The sequence below is a fragment of the Arachis ipaensis genome, chromosome B02, assembly GCF_000816755.2.
Source record: "Arachis ipaensis cultivar K30076 chromosome B02, Araip1.1, whole genome shotgun sequence".
NCBI lineage: Eukaryota > Viridiplantae > Streptophyta > Magnoliopsida > Fabales > Fabaceae > Arachis > Arachis ipaensis.
Genome location: NC_029786.2, coordinates 61,342,826 through 61,353,857, shown reverse-complemented (window position 1 = coordinate 61,353,857; position 11,032 = coordinate 61,342,826). Strand labels below are relative to the sequence as shown.

The 11,032-nt window shown below is 32.7% G+C and overlaps 1 long non-coding RNA gene across 3 annotated transcripts; it reads left to right on the top strand.

Annotated features, from left to right (window-relative positions):
- LOC107625340 lies at positions 1,745-4,823 on the top strand. 3 transcript variants are annotated; one of them, XR_002357521.1, is made up of 5 exons: positions 1,745-2,096; positions 2,223-2,586; positions 3,349-3,410; positions 4,146-4,271; positions 4,516-4,823. It is a non-coding gene; the product is annotated as an uncharacterized LOC107625340 (long non-coding RNA). The 3 variants fall into 3 exon arrangements; XR_002357522.1 differs by having other exon boundaries at positions 1,748-2,096; positions 2,517-2,586; XR_001617214.2 differs by lacking the exon at positions 2,223-2,586 and having other exon boundaries at positions 1,753-2,096.

Here is an 11,032-nt window from a genome sequence, read left to right as displayed (position 1 = left end):
AAATAAATATTCTCCACATACAAGTCATTTTTCGATACAAGTCCATACAAGTCTCTTTAACCAAATTCACCTCACGCCCCATTATCTAACTAACTTTTCAATCAACGCGCGAATATATAACTGCCTTTTTTGAAAGGATTTCATTTCCATTTTCAAATTTTCTCAGCATTTTGGATCTATATTTTCTTCCATCTCTGCGTTTCTCTTCGTTCGTTCTCTACGTTCTCTTTCTTAATTTTTTGCGATTTTCTTCGTTCTCTATGTTTTTAAAATCAAGCTCTGAAATCAGTTTCGAATAGTTATCTCGTTGTTGAAGATAATAAATTCAAGTTCAAATTGTTAATTTAACCAGAGCGAAGTAGATTATTATTTTGAATCCAATCTAGTGGCTGAGGTGTGTTCGATTCTAGTTAATGTTTTCATTAATAGTTTATGATTCTGTAAGTGAATAATATTGTTTTTGTTTGTAAAAATTATTGTTCATTGTTGATGGTTTAAATTGAATGTAATGTAGGAGTTTTGCATTAAAGAAAATGTTTTTGTGTATTTGCAGCAAATTTCAGTGTAAAACTAAGATATTTATGTGTATTGTTTAAGAATTTCTGGTGTATGTGCGTTGATAAATTCTGTATAATTGAAAACTCTTTTTCTCCCTCCTCCTCATCTTCTATTCTTCTTCTTTTTTTCTTATTCATCTTTTTTTTTTCTTATTTTATCTTCTCAAGTTTTTTCTTGTTTTACTCTCTTAACAAGAATAAAAATAAAAAAAATCATACAAAGAAGAAGATGAAACACATAATGCTGCAAAATTACTTAGATAAGAATGAACTTACATTCATTCAACTAAAAAAAAGAAAGAAATAAGGAAAAGAAGAAGAAGAAAAAAAAGGCAGCATTAAAGGAAATATTTTTGTATATTTGCAACTAATTTCGGTGTAAAACTAAGATATTTATGTGTATTGTTTAAGAATTTTTGGTGTTGTGTACTGATAAGTTCTGCATAATTCAAAACTATTTCTCTTCACTACAAGAAAAAACGTATTTATCGACGCAAAAAATCGACGGCTATCTCTCCCGTCGATATTTTTTGACAGCCTGCTGTCGATATTTTAAAAAAAATAATTAAAAATAAAACAATAAAATCGACGGCTAAGTCGTCGATTTTTTTTATGATGCATTAACCTCCCCACTATTATCGTCACATTGTCGACGAGTCGTCACATTGTCGACGAGTCTGGAACTAAAAATACTTTTATTTTAAAATCGACGAACATGTTGTCTATTTTATTATTTAAAATATCGACAACATTATCGTCAATAAATTTGAACAGTCTAGATCGCTTTCTAAGACAAATGGATGGTGTAGATTTACTGCATAAAATAGACGGTTAGGGTGTTGCTTTTTTTCAAATTAAAATCGACAAAGATGACGTCTATTTTATTATTTAAAATATCGACAACAACTCCGTCGATAAATTTGAATGTTCTAGATTGCTTTCTAAAATCAAATGAACGGTGTAGATTTAGTGCATAAAATAGACGCTTAGGGTGTTGCTTTTTTCAAATTAAAATCATCGTCGTCTATTTTATTATTTAAAATATCGACAACATTGCCGTCGATAACTTTGAACGATCTAGATCACTTTCTAAAATCAAATGAACAGTGTATATTTAATGTATAAAATAGACGTTTAGGGTGCTACTTTCTTTCAAATTAAAATCGACGAATTTGCGGTCGATTTTTATTACTAAAAACCCACCCCGCGTCCAATTCCCGACTCCAAAGTTCAGAAATATAATTCCCCAAATTCACCATTTCATCACCAACACCCAAATCACACCATTTTCAACCGTCATTCTCCGCTGCTGTGGTTGCTCCGTCACGGTTGCGCCGCCGTCGCTCCTCTTGCTCGCGCTGCCGTCGCGCTCTGTTGCTGTCGTGCCGCTGTCGCTCCCCACATTCGCGCTATTGTCACTCCTTTTGCTCGCGCCACCGTCACTTCGCTGCTGCCGTCGCTCCTTCTCTCTGCTGCCACCGTCGCTCTTCCTACTTTGGTCCTTCTCTGCTCTCTCTCAATTGAGCTCACAAGAACCAGGTATCTAAATCTAGAGATCCAAACTATGACCTAAATATCCAATTTTATCCAATCTAGAAATCCAAACTATGAATTCTGCTAAACAAAATAATTATTCAATTGAGGGTGAATAATTGAATATATTAGGAAAGAAAGATTGCATTTCTGCCAAAAATAATTCTCCCTGGTGGATCTAATCTTTGGGCAAGTAAGTAGTGTATGGTTCTCTGGCTATCAATGTAAATTTCATTTTTATCTTGATGAACTTAAATGCTTCTGATCAAGCAATTGAGCCGAAAATCTTGTTCTTACTCATTCTACCATAATATGAACTTAATATGAATTTGTGTATATATCCACTGACACCGAAATTGAGTTGTCTAAGTTTTTGTTTTTCTGGTTCACTTGTTTTTAATATGTGTCTAAGTTCTATGCTAGCAGAAAATAAATTTGTAGTGGGAAGTGGAGCAAAAACTGTTTGTATATGCTACTATGAACAGAAAAACAACTGGTTTGTCCTTGCTTCTTTCATATATTTTATTTTTCCATGCTTATTTCATCCTGGCAATGTAAGTTTTTTCATTTTTCCAGTAATAATAATATATCCTTATCTCGTAGTTGTACAAAAATGAGATTAAATCATATTCTGTAATAATAATATATACTATATGAGCATCAAGTCATAGTCACTATTATAGCAGCACCTACAAAAGATACCATTTTTCAAGAACCATGTGATTTCGAAGTTTAGAAAAAAAAAAAAGAGTTGGGAAGCCTGGTGAGTAAGAAGCACTTAATAAACAATACCATTTTAGATATGAAATTCAAATCAAGGTGATATAATTGATAATTTTTAAATATGAAAAATAAAAGCAAATACCATTGTTGTATAAAACTTTTGACTATCGATCAGTATTGTAAATGCATAAATGGAAGTTGAGTATACATATATTTACCATGATTCCTTTGAGATTGATGGTACTTAGTGTTGGTGTTATAAGTAAAAATTTCTCTAGCTAGTTGAGGCACATAATGGCCAGCATAGCTCTCTCCAGTGATGTAAAGCTCTCTATTTTTATAGCGTGGGAACCTTTCTAGCCATTGGACTACAAATTTCAGAGAGTCTTTTGCTAAAAATATTGATGCAAAAACACGCAAAACATATAAATATGGACCCATTATTAGTCATTGTTAATAGGTGAAATTTAATATATAATTACAATGTAATGTTTGAGAGACATAATTAAACAGAACTTTTCCTTCTCTATTGCAGGGATTGAATCAAGGGCCTAAGAGTAAGATTCCTATTCTTGCAGAGAAAAACTTTACTAGAGGGTAAGCATTAAGCAAAGATGTTAATTGATTATGGTAATAATAGTAAGTCGGAAAGAATTATGAATTGTTAGATACACTTTACTCGTTCTAGGAAAGGTTTTAAGCATAAGCCTTCTTGTTAATTAATTAGCTACAATATTCCTATGTTCAAATATTAACAAGTTTGATTGTACATAGACATTAGCTAAAGGTTATAGGAGTACTTGTCCTAATAATGCATGTTAGATAGCATAGTGGTAGAAAATTGTCCACTTCTATAGAGTAGAGCATGCTATAGAAACTATGATTAAAAGTGGGTCCATTGATAGCATAAGCTAACCAAGGATGAGGTTGAGGTTGCATGCATTTTTAGAGAATTGAAATAGTTAGCTTTCATAAAAGAACAAAGAAATAAAACTCGACTTTTAGATTTTGAATATCACGAATCTGCCTTTTTAATTTGGATGATTCTTACTGATAAAACTAATGATATTCATTAACAATGTTAAGTATATATGACAAAATAAAGTCCTAGAAATATAAAATATAGATCACTAACTGAAAGGAATAGTGATTAAAAAAAAGATGACCTACTTAGTCCTTGATCCCCATTATTTAAAAGTTTATTATAAATTTTATTATAATAAATTTGAGCATCCTTAGGAAATTTAACTGTGCTTGAATCTTTAGACCTATCAAATAACACTTTGTTTGGAGAGATTCCAACAGAGATTTCAAGTTTAACTTTTCTTGCAGTGTTGAATCTCTCCTTTAATCATTCTTGCTTTGGAGGATCATTCCTCAGCTTGATTTTGTATATGAACAACACGGACAACACAAGTACAGAACTCTAAGGTGGATATCTGCATGATTTCATGAATGGTCGGTAATGAGCATATAAATTTTTATGCCGTCTTTTTTCATATCTAGTATTTTAAGATTTTGTATAAACATGAACTTTGAGCATGGCCTTTGAGCATAACATCATTTATTGAGTATAAGCTCATTGATGAAGAGCAAACACTCATCTCTTATTGCCATTGAGTTGAGCTTTTTTTTGGACATATTTAAATTTAGTGCAGTTTTGCAGTGAAAATATATGGAAAATGTTGTGATTTGGTTTCAGATACATGAAGAGGCTAGGAAGTTTGCATATCAAACAGGGGTTAAGGTGGTTGTTGCTTATGGCGGAGCTCCAATAAACCATTAGGTTTCTTTTCAATTGTTTATCTTTTTTTGGTTCTCTGTTCTTTTTTACCTAGGATTAGTTATGCTACTATTGATGCTATTTTTGATAGATGCTTCAATTTTTGTTGTAGTTGCTCCATTGAATGATCTATGTTCTCCACCTAATGAGATAGGGTATAAGTATTTATGAACTACAATTTCTTTGGAAATGTGAAGATGTGCTAATTAGCCATAAATTACCAATCATAGTTTGAGAGTATTTGGAAATTTTATAAACATGTCACTGTAGCTGGTGTGCTTTTGTTCTTGCTACAAATTTGGCTGAATTGATCCAATTTGTAGGCTAGAGTCTAGATGCTGTATAGCCCATAATGTAATATCTTACTTATCAATGGCAGTATGAACATTTAGTATCTGATATATATATCTCACTAATAAGTTATTTTCAAATAAAAAAATAATTAAAAAAATATAGCTAATAAAATCGACGGTAACGTTGTCACTTTTTAAATTTAAAATAGACAAAAAAAAAAACAAAATATAGACAAAGAATTTGTCGGTATCTAAATAATTAAATCGACAGCAATTGTGTCGATTTTATTGAATCAAATATCGACAGAAAATGGCGTCGATTTTATATAATAATATCGACGGCAATGTTGTTGATTTTAGTAAGAAGGTAAAGTTATCAAACTCATATTATAGATGAAAATGGTGTCGATTTTATTAAATTATTATCGACGGCTAGGCAAGCCGTCGATTTTATTCGAATTTTGAAAAATTGACAAGCTTAATAGCGACCACCTCCACCGTCCATTTTGCCGTCGATTTTTTCGTCGATTTTAACGATGTTTCTTGTAGTGCTTCCTCCTCTTCATCTTCTGCTACTTCTTCTTCTTCTATTTTTTCATCATCATCACCATTTTCTTCTTCTTTTTTTCCTTATTTATCTTTTCCTTCTTATTTTATCTTCTCAAATTTCCTCTTATTTTACTCTTTTAATAAGAATAAAAACAAAAAAATCAAACAAAGAATAAGAAGAAATACATAATGCTGCAAAATTACTCGGAAGAGGATGAACTTACATTCATTCAATTAAAAGAAAGAAAGAAATACAGAAAAAAAAGAAGAAGAAAAAAATACAGCATTAAAGGAAATATTTTGGTGTATTTGCAGCCAATTTCGTTGTAAAACAAAGATGTTTTATGTGTATTGTTTAAGAATTTTTGGTATATATGTACTGATAAGTTCTGCATAATTCAAAACTCTTTCTCTTCGTCCTCCTCGTCTTCTATTGCTTCTTCTTCTTTTTTCATCATCATCACTATTTTCTTCTTTTTTTTTTCTTTTTCATCTTTTTCTTCTTGTTTTACGTTCTCAAGTTTCTTCTTATTTTACTCTCTTAACAAGAATAAAAACAAAAAAATCAAACAAAAAAGAAGAAGCAACACATAATGCTACAAAAATTACTTGGAAAATGATGAATTTACATTCATTCAACTAAAAGAAAAAATAAATATGAAAAAAATGCAACATTAAAGGAAATATTTTTGTATATTTGCAGCAAATTTTGGTGTAAACTAAAATATTTACGTGTATTTTTTAAGAATTTTCGGTATTTTTGTATTGATAAGTTCTGCATAATTTAAAACTATTCCTCTTCCTCTTCCTTATCTTCTGCTGCTTCTTCTTCTTCATCTTCTTATTTCATTTTCTCATAATTATTTTTGAATTCAGCTTCGAAACTTCCTTCACTTTTCGCGATGATTTTGAGATATTTTTGAGAGATTTTAATCCTTGTTTAAATTTTGAGTGTTGCGATTTTGATTGAGGGAGAGAATTGTTTGTCATAATTATTTTCGCGCTATTCAATAGTTGGAAAAGCCCGTATTTATGCGTAATCTAAACTGAGGGTTGTTTTTGTTGGGTTTGGGCCAACTTGTATGCCAAAAAGACTTGTATGTGTAGTAGGAATGATATATAAAATTTAGAGTAATTTATTTGTAGATAATAGCAGTTACACCTAGCAAAAATTTTAAATTTTGAACAATGATATTAAAACATATATGATTATAGGCAAACTTAAGCTTTATTACATTGATATTTAGAAGAGAACAATGATATTTAATATTTTTAGAATTGACAAAAGACGATTTCTATTCCAAGGATTACCTGAAACTGGGTTACTTTGGACTTGAACGTGAGGTCTAAACGCCTTTGAATGGTCTGTCTGACGTCTTTTCCAATGAGGATGAATCCGTTCGAGTTGTTTGTGAAGAGGTGGGGGTGGTACCTGCAAGGGACTCTAATGCTTAAGTTAGTAAGAGTTTTAGTAGGTTTTTAGTAGATTGGGTTCGAAGAATACCTAAGATTATCAAAGTATTTATAGGTGTAGGTGTAGAGTCAACAACCATATTTTGAATAGTCACACCTTTGACGGTGGGTTTGTTACTCCCTTTTAGGTAAGGAGGTTGTTGAGATTTTCTTTCTAGATAAGTAGTAGAGATTGTTGGGTTTTTATGATCTCATATTTAAATATATGAGCACATTTGTAGGTGCAACTAGGATTCTACGTACCAAGTCAAATAGATAAAGTCAGGCGCATAGGTGGAGTGAGTTTGAACTTTGGATATAAGTCGAGTATAACAAATCAGGCATAACTACTAAAGTAGATCCAATCTCTTGAACTTTGTAGATTGTTGATTGAGATTTTGATCATTTTGGGCCTAACTATGTTTTGGACCAACAGTGCCTCTGCTTGAGACCGAGCTTTATTAGGTTGGACTCGAGCATTTATAAGCCAAGTTGATCTCTTGTGGTGTTGATGCATCACGTCGAGTATACTGCCTTTCGAAGGTCCGGTACTCGACGTGTTTTTTTATGAACCTGAAATGTTGCGTCTTTTTGTAATCATTTGCACGTCTTTTTATGGTTACTTTGGTAACCGTGTACGTCATAAATGAAGGGGGAGTGATTTTACCATTCTCTCTTTGGAGTCTTATAAATATTGAACCCCTTTTCTCTTTCTTCTTTTTGCTTCTTCTGAAACGTTTTCACTTTATTTTCCTCTTGGAGCTTTTCGTTTTCACTGCTGCAACCCTTTTTGCTTTCAAGATTTCTCCATTTTGAAGTTATGTTCGTGCTTCCTAGGATGCTCATGTGTTTGCTGCTACATTTTCTCCTTCACTTCATTTTTTAATCAAGATTGGCCTCCCTTTTCTTTGTTAGTTTTTTGCACCCCTGTTCTGTACTGGGTGATGTGCTTCTGAATAGTTTCTTGTTGAATTTTATTGGTTGCATCTTCATGGTTGTTCTTGAACTTTCGCGTTCTTTTTCTACTCTTATTAAGTCTTGGAAAAATTTGTTATTTGCTTGAAATTTGTTACTATAATTTTGTGCGTTGAATGTGAGGTTTTGCTTTGTGTTGCCCCTAAATGGTGTCATTTCAGTTCTTGTAAACAGTGCCATGTCGATCTTTTGTAATGTTGTTTTCTTGCTGAGTAAGAGGTTTTTAAGAGCTATGAAGTACCTTTGTATTGTTGAAGAAGATCCAACCTCTTGCGGGCTTGTCTGAATGTTTGTGTTGTTGTACTTGTTTTCCGACTTGCTGTGATTATTTATTTTACTGTGTTGTTGGTATAGCTTTATGTCTCGTTTAGTAATACACAACATGTCTTTTAAAGTTCCATCTGGCCTATATTGGGTAGTGATGGGTGGCCAAATGTTGGTTAGGAATTTCTTAGGAATAAAACATTGCATTGCGAGTATAGTCCTAAACCGACAATTGACCCCGAACCAAAGTTTAGAGTAAGGAGTGTCGCAATTCAATTCAATTAACTGGGAGTTTTAAATCCTGGGTCATCTTTCCAAGGAGTTAGCAATTGCGAGTGCACAAGTTTGGTTGCGAGGTTGGGGTTTCCAAGCATAAAGCGGAAATTAAAGGAATTAAAGAATCAACAACTCAAACAATGAATTAATAGGAACCAAAATTGTCAAGCAAGCAAGCAAATCATAACAACTAAGTAATGATATTGCAAATAATAAACCAATAATAAATCAAAGAACAATTAATGCTAAATAGGAGAGAATAAGTTCAAAACTAGTGAAAATGTGATTCAAAGCATAAGGGGACCTTGGCTTGGGGTTGGTGATGAGTAAGATTATGGTTGGTCTAGAATTTATCAACAAATATCATGTCATAGTATAGTCCTAAACCAACATATAATCCTACCGATCAAATTTTGATTTGGTTGTAACAAAGTCAACCCCAATATAAAGTAACCGAGAGTATTGGTCTCGGGTCGTCCTCAAGAGAATGGGCAAACATGTGCATCAATATTAGTTAAAATTCTGGGGTTGGGAGTCATAAACAAGAATTTAAACTACTAAACTTAACATGCAAGAAATCTTAAAGTGCAAGAAACTAAATCAAAGCAACTAAAATCAAATATAAGCAATTTCAATCTGGTAAGGGAACATATAAATTTACCTCTATTCTAGAACTAAGTAAACAATTAAACTAACTATAACAAGAATCAAGCAATTGGGATTTTTGGATTTCAAATATGAATAATAAAAGGAACTCTTGGCAAGGCATGGGAATTGGGGTCACCATCCTTATCTAATGACCATATCTTGACAATTATGAGAAACCAAGCTTATTAAGTCTACCTCTATGCTTGAAGTACGTACAATATCTACTTCAACGCTTAAAGTACGTCAAATGGCCTGATCAATTTCAACTCATAAGTCCCAATCCAACTACGTTACTAATTGACTTAGTAGTAGATTGGTGTCAATGGGTATTAATTTGATCACTAGGGTTCTCAAACCATTAAATCAATTAGACCCAATAACTCAAGTTCACCCAATCTCCTTAGCCTAGGCCAAGAGTATAGAAAACTACTCCATAATTAAAGGAAACATTTCATCGAACACATGGTATGCATTAACAAAAGACATATTCAAATTGCAAATTAATTGGAAATCACAAATACCCACTAACAATTATCAATAGAAAACAACTCAATTAACACTATCAATCATAGAAAACATCAATGCACTAATAGAAATCCAAGATCTACAAAGTTCATAATATGAGAAGAAAAAGGGAAATAACAAGAGAACACAATTCAACACAAGATCTAAACAAAATTATAACTAGAGAACTCAAATTAAGTAATTGAAACTAAAATTAACAAGACCTAATTCAGAATTTCAACAAAGGAAGATAAAAAATAAACTAAATCTAGAGAGAAGTAAGAGTTTCTCTCTCTAGAAAACAAGAACCAAAAGCTAGCTAAAATTATGTGTCATGTGTGAAAGATTGAGTCCCCCCTTCCTCCCTCAATTCCTGGGTCTTTTCCATGCAGAATCAAGTTAGATTTGGGCCTGGAGCCTCTCAGAAATCGTCAACCATGATTTCTTTAATGAAGTCATGTGCTGGGCGTCACGCGTGTGCGTCGGCCACGTGCATCGGCCACGCGTGCGCGTCGGCTACGGGTGCGCGTCATTTGAGTTCTGCGAGCCACGCGTACGCGTCGAGCATGCGTACACGTCGGTCACTGCTGTGCCAATCCACGCGTGCGCGTCGCCTCCAGCTCTCCAAAGCTTCATTCTTTATGTCCTTTCCACTTGCATGCTTCCTTTCCATCTTCTAGACCATTCTTGCCCTATAGATCCTAAATCCACTTAACAAACACATCATGGCATCGAATGGTAATAGAAGAGGATTAAAATATAGCATTTTTAAGGTTAAAGAAGCATGTTTTAAACCATGAAGTAAAATTAGGAAGGAAACACAAAACCATGCAATTTATATGAATAAGTGTGGAAAATATTGATAAAACTCCCAAATTCTACACAAGATAAACCACAAAATTGTGGTTTATCAGTTAGGGATTAAGGAATTCTTTCTTTGTCATAACCACAACTATGGCAATTACAATGAGTTAATCTCATTTAGTCAACTCTTAACATCGAGAGTAAGTCAAGTGAGCATAATTGTCGTTAATCCACAAATCCTAGCTAACTTACTAATTAACTTAGTAAAAAGCTAGCGTTAGTGGAAACAAGGGCAACTAACAACCCAAAATTGCCACTAAATGTTGGACATTATGACTCTAGTATCCTATATATCCATTTTTCCGAGCCAAAGAGTGAAAATTTACTCCATATTCAAAATTGACATTTTCACAAACACTTGGTGGGCATATTAATTAAACAAAGTGATATTGCAAAAATACTTGACATTATGACCAACCAATGAGTAAAATCAACAAAGGTAACTCAATCAAACATATAATAACCAATAAACATCAAATTAATCACCAAAAACTCAAAGATTCAAAAGGTATATATATATAAAGTATAACTTCAACTATAAGAAAGTGAGATAAAAGTGGTAAAAGCAAAGAAAAAATTGAGTATTACTTATAATAATGGTAGCTAAAATC